Consider the following 11969-nt stretch of genomic DNA (forward strand, 5'->3'; position numbering starts at 1 on the left):
GGTGTTTTCTTTCTCAAATTCATCTGATACCACTTGTAGTGAAATGGCATTCGTATGCCCTAAAACTTCCTATGTATTGTGGACTCCAGCTTTCTCCCCAACTTCAGGGCCTTCCATTCTCACCTCTGCTTTCACTCGGTTGCAGGTGAAGTTCTGTGGTCATTTCAGAAGATGTCAGCAAGGCCTTTGCCTTTGCCATTCCTTAGACCGGGATGCTTTTCCCTAGTTATCCATTTGACTCTTTCCCTCACTTCCTTCAGGTATTTATTCGAACATGTTAACTGCTTAGTGAGAACTTCCCAGACCACTCTGTCCAACAGTTCTACCATCTCCCCTTATATAAACTCTCAATATCACACTTATTAATATCACACTTATTAACAAATTTCTCAGCTTCAGATTCTATCTTAGAACTCATGGCTACCTAGCATACTACAGATTTAATTTAGTCATATTGTTTATTATCTTTCTCCTTCATTTGGAATGCGTTCTTCAGGAAATTAAGGGTTAGCTTCTGTTTCATTCACTTCTATATACCTATCAAGAATAGAGCTGGAGCCTACTAGGTACCCAATAAATGTTTATTGAATGAATGTAAATAAGACACCAAAAAGTATGTGTCCTATAAATAAAGGTGTATAATAAAGTGTGACTCACATTTACAAGTAAAGAAATTAAACTGGGCTGCAAATGTCAGCTCTTCTATATTGCTGCCTTTATTAATAACAAGTATTTGAATCAAGTCCTGATTTTCATACATATTTTAATACCCTTAAATTTATAAATGTATTGTCATATGTCTAAATTATTATTTTTAAAAAATTATAATTACAGGGTGAAATTAACCTGACATAAAATTACAAACATTTTAAAGTGAACATTTTAGTGGCATTTATGATATTCATGTTGTACAACTGCCAGCTCTATCTAGTTCCAAAGTATTTCCATCACCATGAATTCAAGGTAAAACTCCTAGCCTGTTAAGCAACTTCTGCCCATTGCTCCTCTGCTCAGTCTCTGGTGACACCAACCTGCATTCTGTCTTTTCCTGATACTTTATAAATTATTTCATATATGACTTTTCCTTATATTTTTTCCAAGTAGAATTCTATGTGATTTTTTTGCATCTGGTTCTTTTATATGATACAATGTTTTAGAGGTACATCCACATTGTAGTACATATCAGTCCCTAATTTTTTTGCTGAATAATATTCCATTTTATCTATATGCATCAATTTGTTTATCCATTCATCTGTTGATGGGACATTTGGACTTTTTGTACGTCTTGGCTATTGTGAAGAGTGCTGCTCTGAGCAATCGTGTACATGTACTTGTTTGAATGTCTGTTTTCAATTTTGGCAGGAATATACTAGGAATGCAATTGAGGCATTGTAGGATAATTTTATGCTTAAGTTTTTGAAGGACTGCCAAACTCTTTTCCACAGCAGCTGAACCATTTCACATTTCCACCAGCAATATAGGTTGGTTCTAATTTAATAATTTAAACACATATTCTATAACACTGGTTGTTTTTCTTTTTAAAAAAAAAATTAGCTATCCTAGTAGTGTGATGTGTATCTAGTGATTTTGATTTGTATTTTCCTAGTGACTAATGATTTTAAGACATTTTTGTTTAAGCTCTTATATTTTAGTTGTTGACCCACTTGAGTTATTTTTTGTATATGGTATGAGGTCCAAACTTATTATTCTGCATGTAGGTATCCAGTTGTTCAAGCACCATTCTTCCTTTTGTTTGCTTTGCTTTTTGCTGATCAAATTATCTTGGTACCCTTACTGAAAAGCAGATAGCCATGCATGTATGGGCTTATTTCTGGACTCTCAGATTTGTTCCATTAGTGTGTATGTCTAGCCTAACATAACCTAATATATCTAGCCTAACATAGTGTTTATATTAATAGTAACACGCTGTTTTGATTACTATAGCTTAGTATTAAGTTTTAAAAACGTAAAGTGTAAATCCTCTGATATCATTATTCTTTCACAAGATTGTTTTAGAAGTTTGGGGCTTCTTGCAATTTTGTATAAATTTGCAGATGAGCTTTTTAATTTTTCCAAAGAAGTCCATTCAGATTTTGAGTGATTGCATTAAATGTCTACATTGCTTTGTATAGTACTGACATCTTGAAAATATTGTCTTCCAATTCATGAAGAAATGATGAACTGCAATGAAAAATACAACTGATTTTTGCATGATGATTTTGTATCCTGCAAATATGCAGACATTATTATTTGCATTAGTAGCAGTTTTTTGCAAATGACTTTGAATTTTCTAAATGTAGTATCATGCCATCTATTAGTAGAAATAATTGTACATCTTCTTTTCCAATGTGGGTGCCTTCAATTTATTCTTCATGCTTAATTTCTCTAGTTAGAAATTCCAGTACAATGATAAATATTGGTTGTAAAAGCAAGCATCCTTGTCTTGATCCGATTCTCTGAGGGAAATATTTCAGTCTTTCACTAGTGAGTATGTCAGCTGTGAGTTTTTCATAAATGCACTTGAATATGTTGGTAATGTTTCTTTCTAGCCTTAGTTTGTTTAGTAGGGTTTCATTAGGAAAGAGTGTTGGGTTTCATCAAAAGTTATTTCTGTATATATTGAGATAATTGTGTTTTATTTTTCCTTTGTTTAATCGTGTAGCATATTACATTAATTGATTTTCTTGTACTGGACCACCTTTATATACCCTGTATATATTAATATTTCACTTGTTCTAAGTATACAGTTATTTTAATATGTTATTGTATTCTGTTTGCTACTATTGAGGATTTATATCTGCATTATATTATATGTTTGTGTCTACATTATTTTTTCTCATGATGTCTTTATCTGCCTTTTATAGCAGGGTAATGCTAACTTGATAGAATAAGTTAAAAAGTCTTTTCTATTCTACTTTTTGGAGAATTTTGATAAGGTTTAGTGTCGATTATTCATTTAATATTTAATGGAATTCATCAGTGAAGACATTTGCCCTGGGCATTTCTTTTTTGAGAGGAATTTTTGTTGTGCTATTATTATCTTATTTCATTTTTGATTCAGTCTTTTTACTTTTTATAAATGTTTCTTTTTTTTACTGTATTGCCTTTATCTTTTAAAAAATCTTATTCATTTACTTTTTAAATTTTACTTTAAATTCTGAGATACATGTGCAGAATATGCAGGTTTGTTACATAGGTATACATGTGCCACAGTGGTTTGCTGCACCCATCAACCTGTCATTTAGGATTTAAGCCCTGCAATCATGGCTCACTGCAGCCTCTACCACCCGGGCTGGAGCAATTTTCCCACCTCAGCCTCCCAAGTAGCTAGGACTATAGTCGTAGTCTGGCTGGAGTGCAATGGCGCAATTTCAGCTCACTGCAACCTCTGCCTCCCAGGTTCAAGCGATTCTCCTGCCTCAGTCTCCTGATTAGTTGGGATTACAGGCATGCACCACCACGCCCAGCTAATGTTGTATTTTTAGTAGAGACGGTTTCTCCATGTTCATCAGGCTGGTCTCGAACTCCCGACTTCAGGTGATCCACCCACCTCGGCCTCCCAAAGTGCTGGGATTACAGGCGTGAGCCACCATGCCAGGCCCATGTTAGTTTTTAATATTTTTTTTAATATGAGTGTGCATATAGTTGTTAGTATGTTATTTTATTATCTCTTAAATGACTACGGGATCTGTGGTTATATCTCCTCTTTCATTGCTGGCATCATTTTTGTTGTTGTTGTTTTTTGTTTTGTTTTGTTTTGAGACGGAGTCTCACTCTGTTGCCCAGGCTGGAGTGCAGTGGCATGATCTCTGCTCACTGCAAGCTCAGCCTCCTGGGCTCATGCCATTCTCCTGCCTCAGCCTCCCAAGTAGGTGGGACTACAGGCGCCCACCACCATGCCCGGCTAATTTTTTTGTATTTTTAGTAGAGACGGGGTTTCACCATGTCAGCCAGGATGGTTTCGATCTCCTGACCTCGTGATCCACCCACCTCGGCCTCCCAAAATGCTGGGATTACAGGTGTGAGCTACCGCATATTGCTGGCATTCTTAACTTGAATCTACTCTATTATTTTAGCATCAGAAGATTATGAATTTTACTGATCGTATTAAAAAACAATTTTAAGCCAGGTGCAGTAGCTCAAGCCTGTAATCCCAGCACTTTGGGAGGCCAAAGCAGGCAGATCGCTTGAGGTCAGAAGTTTGAGACCAGCCTGGCCAGCATGGTGAAACCTCATCTCTTCTAAAAATCCAAAAATTAGCCGGGTGTGGTGGTGTGCGCCTGTAGTCCCAGCAACCTGTGGCAGGAGAATGGCTTGAACCCAGGAAGCCGAGGTTGCAGTGAGCCAAGATCACACCATTGCACTCCAGCCTAGGCATGGTGAGACTCCATCTCAAAAAAAAAAAAAAAAAATTAAATTGTATTGATTTTCTCTTCTCAATTTTATTGATTTCGTCTGTTATCTATTATTTCCTGTCCTCTGCGTGCTCTGATTTTATTTTGCTCTTTTTCTGGTTTCTTTATGTGAAAGCTTAAATTATTGATGTGAGCCTTTTCTTCTTTTCTAATATATGCTTCTAACGCTGATTATTTCCCTCTTCACAATGCTTTATCTGTATCTTACCACGTTTTATATGTTTTATTTTTATTTAGGTCTGTATTATTTTTAATTTCCTCCAAGATTACCCTTTAACTCATGAGCTATTTAGAAGAATGAACTTCAATTTCCAAATGTTTGAGAACTTTCCTTTCCTTCTCATTTTTATATAATTAAAGCTTATACTATAGACACATTAGATTAAAATTCAATTACACTTGTTTAGTTACATTGTATAGGTTGTTCAAGCATCATTGGGGCAAACTTTTTCAAATATTAACTTTATGTAGTGGTTGTCAGTCTTTTGCACTTGTAGAGTGGCAAATAAAAAATACCCTGAAAATATAACCCTCAGGCTGCTGGAGAAGCTCACAGAGACAGAAATAGTGGGAATTTTCTGAGTCCTCAGTGCTCATTACTTTCTAGGCCAGCACACAGGGATCCAACAAAGCCAGAGTTAGTGTTAATTAAAGGGCAGTGGGATAGAAGGATGGAGAATACCCTGGTATCACCTAGCTGGTTCTAATGACCCATGCAGGATCCCCTGGTATAAGCTGGCTTGTAACATTACTCTTTCAAGACTCCTTCTGTGCATGAATGAGCGAATCTGTATTTGAACATGTTCACATGAACAGATTGGAGGAGACGATAAATTTACCATGACCAATCCCTTTAGGATTGGTTTTAGGAACTTACTGATCCTGTATTCATCTTGGGCATTTGTCTGTTGTATTTGCTGTCACAGAATGTCTTTTAATCCCAAATACACTTCTACAGATCCATCCAAGTCTCTAGTCATGATCTTTGGAATGAAGTAATACATTTCAAAGAACATTAGAAGGAAGGTCTATTGCAGTAGAGATAGAATTGGTCCTTCAGAGGACTGGGATGAAGATGAGAAATGAACCAAAATTAGGAAAGCCTTAGTCTCAATATATTTGCCTAACATAAGCTCAAAGGACACAGTTGTGTGCAGAAAGTATCCTTGATGACATCATAACTCAGAATTCAGTAAAACAGCTCATCAGGTCCCTCACAGGGAATGTGCTAGGATGGTGACCACTCTTGAGAGTCTGTGCCCAGTGATGAAAAATAGTATGAAGGTTGTTTAAAAATGAAAAATAGAATTACCATACTATTCAACAATCCTACTTCTCAGTATATAACCTAAAGAACTAAAGGCAGGATCTCAAAAAGATATTTGCACACCCATGTTTATTGCAGCATTATTCACAATAGCCAAGAGATAAAAGCAATCCAAATGACTTTGGTGGATGAAAGAATAAAATATGGTGTATATATGTGTATTTGTGTATATATATATATGAAGACCAAGCAGCCTTCGGAAAGAAGGAAACCATGTCACATGCTAGAACATGGGTGAACCTCAGGCACATTATGCTAAGTGAAATAAGCCAATCACAAAAAGACAGATTTTTTTTTTTTCATATGAAGTATTTAAAGTAGTCAAAATCACAGTAGTGGTTGCCAAGGGCTGGGAGTGGGAGTGGTGATGGGGGGATTAGTGTTTAATATGTACAGAATTTTAGTTTTGGAAGATGAAAAATTTCTAAAGATCTAAATTTCTAAAGATTAAGAAGTAAGAATATATTTAACGTGTTCAGTATATTCACAATGATGTAAACATACTTAACATTACTGAACTGTATAATTTAAAATGTTTTAAATGATTTTTTTAAAAAGCAGCAGCATAGGAATAAATCTTCATGACCCAGCACTAGTTCATGATTTCTTAAATATGACAGCAAAAGCACAAGTAACAAAAGAACACATAGATAAATTGGACTTCATCCAAAGTAAAAAACTTTTGTGCTTCAAAGAATACTGTCAAGAAAGTAAATGATGGCCAGGCGCGGTCTCAGGCCTGTAATTCCAGAACTTTGGGAGGCCGAAGCAGGCGAATCACAATCAGGAGTTCGAGACCAGCCTGGCCAACATGGCAAAACCCTGTCTCTACTAAAAATACAAAAATTAGCCAGGCGTGGTGACACATGCCTGTAATCCCAGCTACTGGGGAGGCTGAGGCAGGAGAATCCTTGAAACCAAAGGCAGAGGTTGCAGTAAGCTGAGATCACGCCACTGCACTCCAGCCTGGGCAAAGGAGCGAAACTCTGTCTCAAAAAAAAAAAGAGGCTGGGCACAGTGGCTCACGCCTGTAATCCCAGCACTTTGGGAGGCCGAGACTGGTGGATCACGAGGTCAGGAGATCAAGACCATCATGGCTAACGTGGTGAAACCCTGTCCCTACTAAAAATACAAAAAAAAAAAAAATTAGCCAGGCATGGTGGCACGTGCCTGTAGTCCCAGCTACTCGAAAGGCTGAGGCAGGACAATGGCGTGAACCCGGGAGGTGGAGCTTGCAGTGAGCCGAGATCGCACCACTGCACTCCAGCCTGGGCGACAGAGAAAGACTCTGTCTCAAAAAAAAAGAAAAAAAAAAAGAAAGGACAACCCATGGAATGGGAGACTATTTCTGCAAATTATATCCTGTAAAGGATTTAAAAATATATATATATATAAAATATATATTTTCTTTTTATTTTATGTATTATATATATATTTTTTCTTTATTTTATATATATAATATATAATAAATATTTATTTTATGTATGTATATTATTCACAGTAGCCAAAAAGTGAAAACAACCCAAATGTTCATCACCTGATGAATGAATAAGTTTCAAGATATCCACCAATGGAATATTATTCAGCAATAAAAAGGTTTGGTGTAATGATAGATGCTAAAAACATGGATGAACCTTGGAAATATTCAACGTAAAATAAGACAAATGTGAAAGACGTATATTGTATGATTCCATTCATATGAAAGTCCAGAGCATGTAAAGCTATATAGAAAGTCAATTCATGGTTACGTAGGCCTAGGATGTAGATCGGTGGGGGGCAGGGGGTGATAGCTAAAGGACAAGGGTTTTTTTTTCTTCTTCGTTTTTTGAGATGGAGTCTCACTCTGTCACCCAGGCTGGAGTGCAGCGGCACAATCTCGGCTCACTGCAACCTCCGCCTCTCGAGTTCAAGCGATTCTCCTGCTTCAGCCTCTCATGTAGCTGGGATCACATGTGTGCCACCATGCCCAGGTAATTTTTGTATTTTTAGTAGAGGTGGGATTTCACCATGTTGGCCAGGCTGGTCTCGAACTCCTCACCTCAAGTGATTCACTCACCTCGGCCTCCCAAAGTGTTAGGATTACAGGCGTGAGCCACTGCACCCAGTCTAGGGGTTTTCTTTTTGAGGTGATAAAAATGTTCTAAAGTTTATAGTGATGATGCTTACAAATTCTATAAGTAGACTTAATGCAGTGATGGTTGCAAATTCTATCAATATGTTTAATGTGGTGATGGTTGCAAATTCTATGAAAAACCCAAATTGTACACTTTCAATGAGTGAAAGCACGCTATGTGAATGTCTTCATAAAACTTTTATTTAAAAAATGAGCAAATGGTAGAATGTTAACATGGCCCACGTCTATGTGGTGTCTATATTGGTTTCTATTATATGTTTTCTATGTGGTTGAAACATTCCTAATAAAATGTGCATAGTTTTTTAAAAAAGAAAACACATCAGTGGACATGAATGCAGGATGTCTTATGAATGCTCACACAGAAGCTCCCATTCCTGAGGAATGCAGCGAAAAGCAGGAGATGGGGTAGGAGTTGGCATGGCCCAGCTAGCTCAGATGACACACGATGGTCCCAGTGGCATGACTTGGTTTGTGCAATTTGTGCTTTGGGGTTTTATTTTGGCACATTATAAAGGAGTAAAGCCTGTATACAGTCAGTTTCTATGTGTGGTAATGAAGGGCAAGGGGATGAAGGGCTTTACCTTGACTAACCATCCACTTACATTGATTAGGAATCTTGTGATCCTATCATCACCTGTGAGATTTCTATGTTGTTTGTGTTTAATGTCAGAGAATATCTTTTAATCGCTCATACAGTTTATGCAAATACTGTATACGTGATAATCGTCCCTACAACATGATCTTTGGAATGAACTAAGACAAAGGAAATTCTGAGGAAGGACCATGGCATGAGAGGTGGAATTCATCCTTCCGAGGACTGAGATGAGGATGGAAAATGAAACATCGGTAAATACAACCTTAGTCCGGATACATTTGCCTAAAATGAGCTCAAAGGGCAGAAGTGTGCAGACAAAGCATGCTCAATGACATCATAACTCAGAATTCAGTAAAACCCAGTGTATCAGCTCCCTCACAGGGGATGTGCCAGGGTGGGGGCCACTGTTGAGAGTCTGCACCCAGTGGTGGTCAGGGACTCAGTGACAATGACTCTGGCAGCCCTGGCTGGGTATCAGCCGATTGGCCAGGAGGGGGCAGCCTGGCCCAGATCCACCAAACCGGGTGACTCTCACTAACATCGACCAGGGCACCAAGACCTGAAAGACATCATGGGATGCTGAAGTTAGAATCAAAGTGCAGCTACAAAAGGGCAGCCACCTGGAGCAAGTCCATCCTGGTAGCTGTCAGAAAGCACAGCATGTTCACTAACGGGGGCCGGCCTTGCTCACGTTGTCAGATGGAGTTTCTCAGGAGGCCATGGCTTCTTCAGGGATCTGTCATCCAGTGGTGAAGGGAGGAGGCAAACCTGCCTGGGGCCGCCCCAGCTGCACTGGCTCCCAGGTAGTTACCTAGCTGTGTGAGCAGGGAGGCCAAACCCACCGAGAGCCTCAGCACACCCCCAGCACCTGCTGTGAGCAAGCTGCATGGCTTCCCCAAGCGTGGATATGACGATATCATGGGTGTTTACAGATTCCCTTGCACTGTGTCCCACAGCAGTCCTGGTTCATGTGTGATACGCTGCACATGAACCAGGAGGAGTGGAGGTGTGCTGACAGTCATAAAGAGCCGAGCCTTTCTTCATTCTTTCCCATGGCTCTGATACAGTTTTGTCAGATGGAGTTTCTCAGGAGGCCATGGCTTCTTCAGGGATCTGTCATCCAGTGGTGAAGGGAGGAGGCAAACCCGCCTGGGGCCACCCCAGCTGCACTGGCTCCCAGGTAGTTACCTAGCTGTGTGAGCAGGGAGGCCAAACCCACCGAGAGCCTCAGCACACCCCCAGCACCTGCTGTGAGCAAGCTGCATGGCTTCCCCAAGCGTGGATATGACGATGTCATGGGTGTTTACAGATTCCCTTGCACTGTGTCCCACAGCAGTCCTGGTTCATGTGTGATACGCTGCACATGAACCAGGAGGAGTGGAGGTGTGCTGACAGTCGCAAAGAGCCGAGCCTTTCTTCATTCTTTCCCATGGCTCTGATACAGTTTCCAGATACCAGTCAGGAAGGAAGTTCCTGGGATGATGGACCTTGTCCTAGTCACACTGGACTGCTAGGACAAAGTGTCATAGACTTGGTGGGTGGGGGGGTGGTGCGTATTAAGAAATGAAATGTATTTGTCAGTCTGGAGGCTGGAAGTCCAAGGTTAGGGTCGCAGCAAGGTGAGGTTCTGGTGAGGGCTCTCTTCCTGGCTTGCAGACTGCTGCCTTCTCACTATGTCCTTATGTCACAGAGAGAGAGAGCGCTGGAATCTCTGCTTCTTACCAGGGCCCTAATCCCATCATTAGGGCTCCACCCTCATGGTCTCTTCTAACCCTGAACAATTCCCAAAGGCCCCATCTCCAAATACCATCATGTTAGGAGTTAGGGCTTCAACACAGGAATTGCGGGGGACACACCTTAAGTCTATCAGAGCCCCCCAGTCAGCCCCACTGTGCACGTTTAGGGGAAGATTGTAGGGCTCAGGTGGGACACAGAGGTGGAGGAAGCACAGGTTCTGCCTCTTGGAAATGGCTCAGCCAAAACAAGGACAGGGACAGTGGGGCAGAAAGCAGCTAGTGGGGTAAACCAGCAGAAACCCTGAGGTGTCACTAAGCCAAGGTATCACTTTCACACTTAGGTGAGGAAGTTGGCTGAGCATCCACACACCAGATTATGGACCATGTTCCCTTCAAACACAGCTCACTTAACATTCCTAAACCCTGCAAAGGGGAGGTGTTACCTTGTCTCCTGAGGATGGCCCTGAATGTAGAGGAGTCACGGGAGCTGCCCACATTACCCACCAGTGACTCTTCACTCCCCACATTTTCCCCGAGGGCCTGATGTGCACTGAGCTGGGGAAGCCCTGCCAAAATAAACTCTCCTTCCCAAAGGCCAAAGAGGGCAGCAGGCCTCCGACACTGCCCACATCAAGAAGAAGGGACGGGGCAGAGAGGCATCTGTCCAGCTGACTGCTGTGTTCTGTGGGTGGATGGGGCCGGAGAGAACCCAAACATGGCTCCCGTTGTCACTTGGCAGAGGGGCCAGGCCGCCATATACCAGACAGCTTTGCCCCATCAGCCTCTGCTGCTGGGCCAGCTCCCAGCACCATGACCACAGCTCTGCATGCAGGCAGTGCTGGCACCAGTGCTCTGGCAGTCACAGCAGTCCTGAGCCAACAAGGGCCCTGGGGAGGAATCAGAACTCAGACTGTGGAGAAGAAGGTGTTGGCCAGGAGGGAACCAGGGCAGGTGCCAGGTCCTGTCCATGCTGGGATCTGAGATTCTGAGAGGTGGGTTAGGGGTAAGGGGGGCAGAGGTCGGCCACATGGGGTGAAGGGAGTTCAGCAGAGATGAGGAGGACAGGACATCCTGGGAAAGAGCAGAGTGTCCTCCCCAGCCTCAGTTCCTCTCCTGATGCAGTCCTCATCCTACTCATAGACTCCGGAAGTCTCCCTTCAGTGAACACCTGGCCCCAGACTCTCAGGGCACTTCCTAGACAGCCAGTGCCACATCCCAGGCAGCCCCTGCTCTGCCCTTGGGGTCCGTGCCTGGCAGAAGGGTGACTGACCCTCAGCCCCTCTCGGCCTGGGCCCCAGCTCCCCCGGCCCTGTGACCAGCAGACACACCCACCCTGCGCATGGCAAGCTGGTCATGCTTGTTCCCATTGGTGATGGTGTTTTGGGAGGGAACTGTTTTAGATACCAATGTAAATCTGTGTCTCCATCAATTCCACACGAGTTCAGTCATCATATGGGAAGGGAATCATAGCTGTGGGGGGCTCCATGCAGGACCCCGAGGGCCCCTGAGGCCATTCCCTGTGGCCACAGCAAGGAGAATCGGTTTCAGCCAGTTGGACAAGACTCTCTCCTGCCCAGAAACAGGCAGAGGGACTTCCCCTGCTCCGCACCCCTCGTCACATTCCAAACACACCCATGTGGACGGTCACCTCAACGTCTCCCCTCAGCCCAGTGCCTGCACTTCTCCTGATGAGGGTTAAGCAGGAGCGGCTGCCTCTCCCCAGGTCCATGTTGCAGGCAGCTGCCTTCTCCTCAGCTCCCAC

This window comes from Hylobates moloch, unplaced genomic scaffold, assembly GCF_009828535.3.
Source record: "Hylobates moloch isolate HMO894 unplaced genomic scaffold, HMol_V3 SCAFFOLD_24, whole genome shotgun sequence".
Classification (NCBI taxonomy): Eukaryota; Metazoa; Chordata; class Mammalia; order Primates; family Hylobatidae; genus Hylobates; species Hylobates moloch.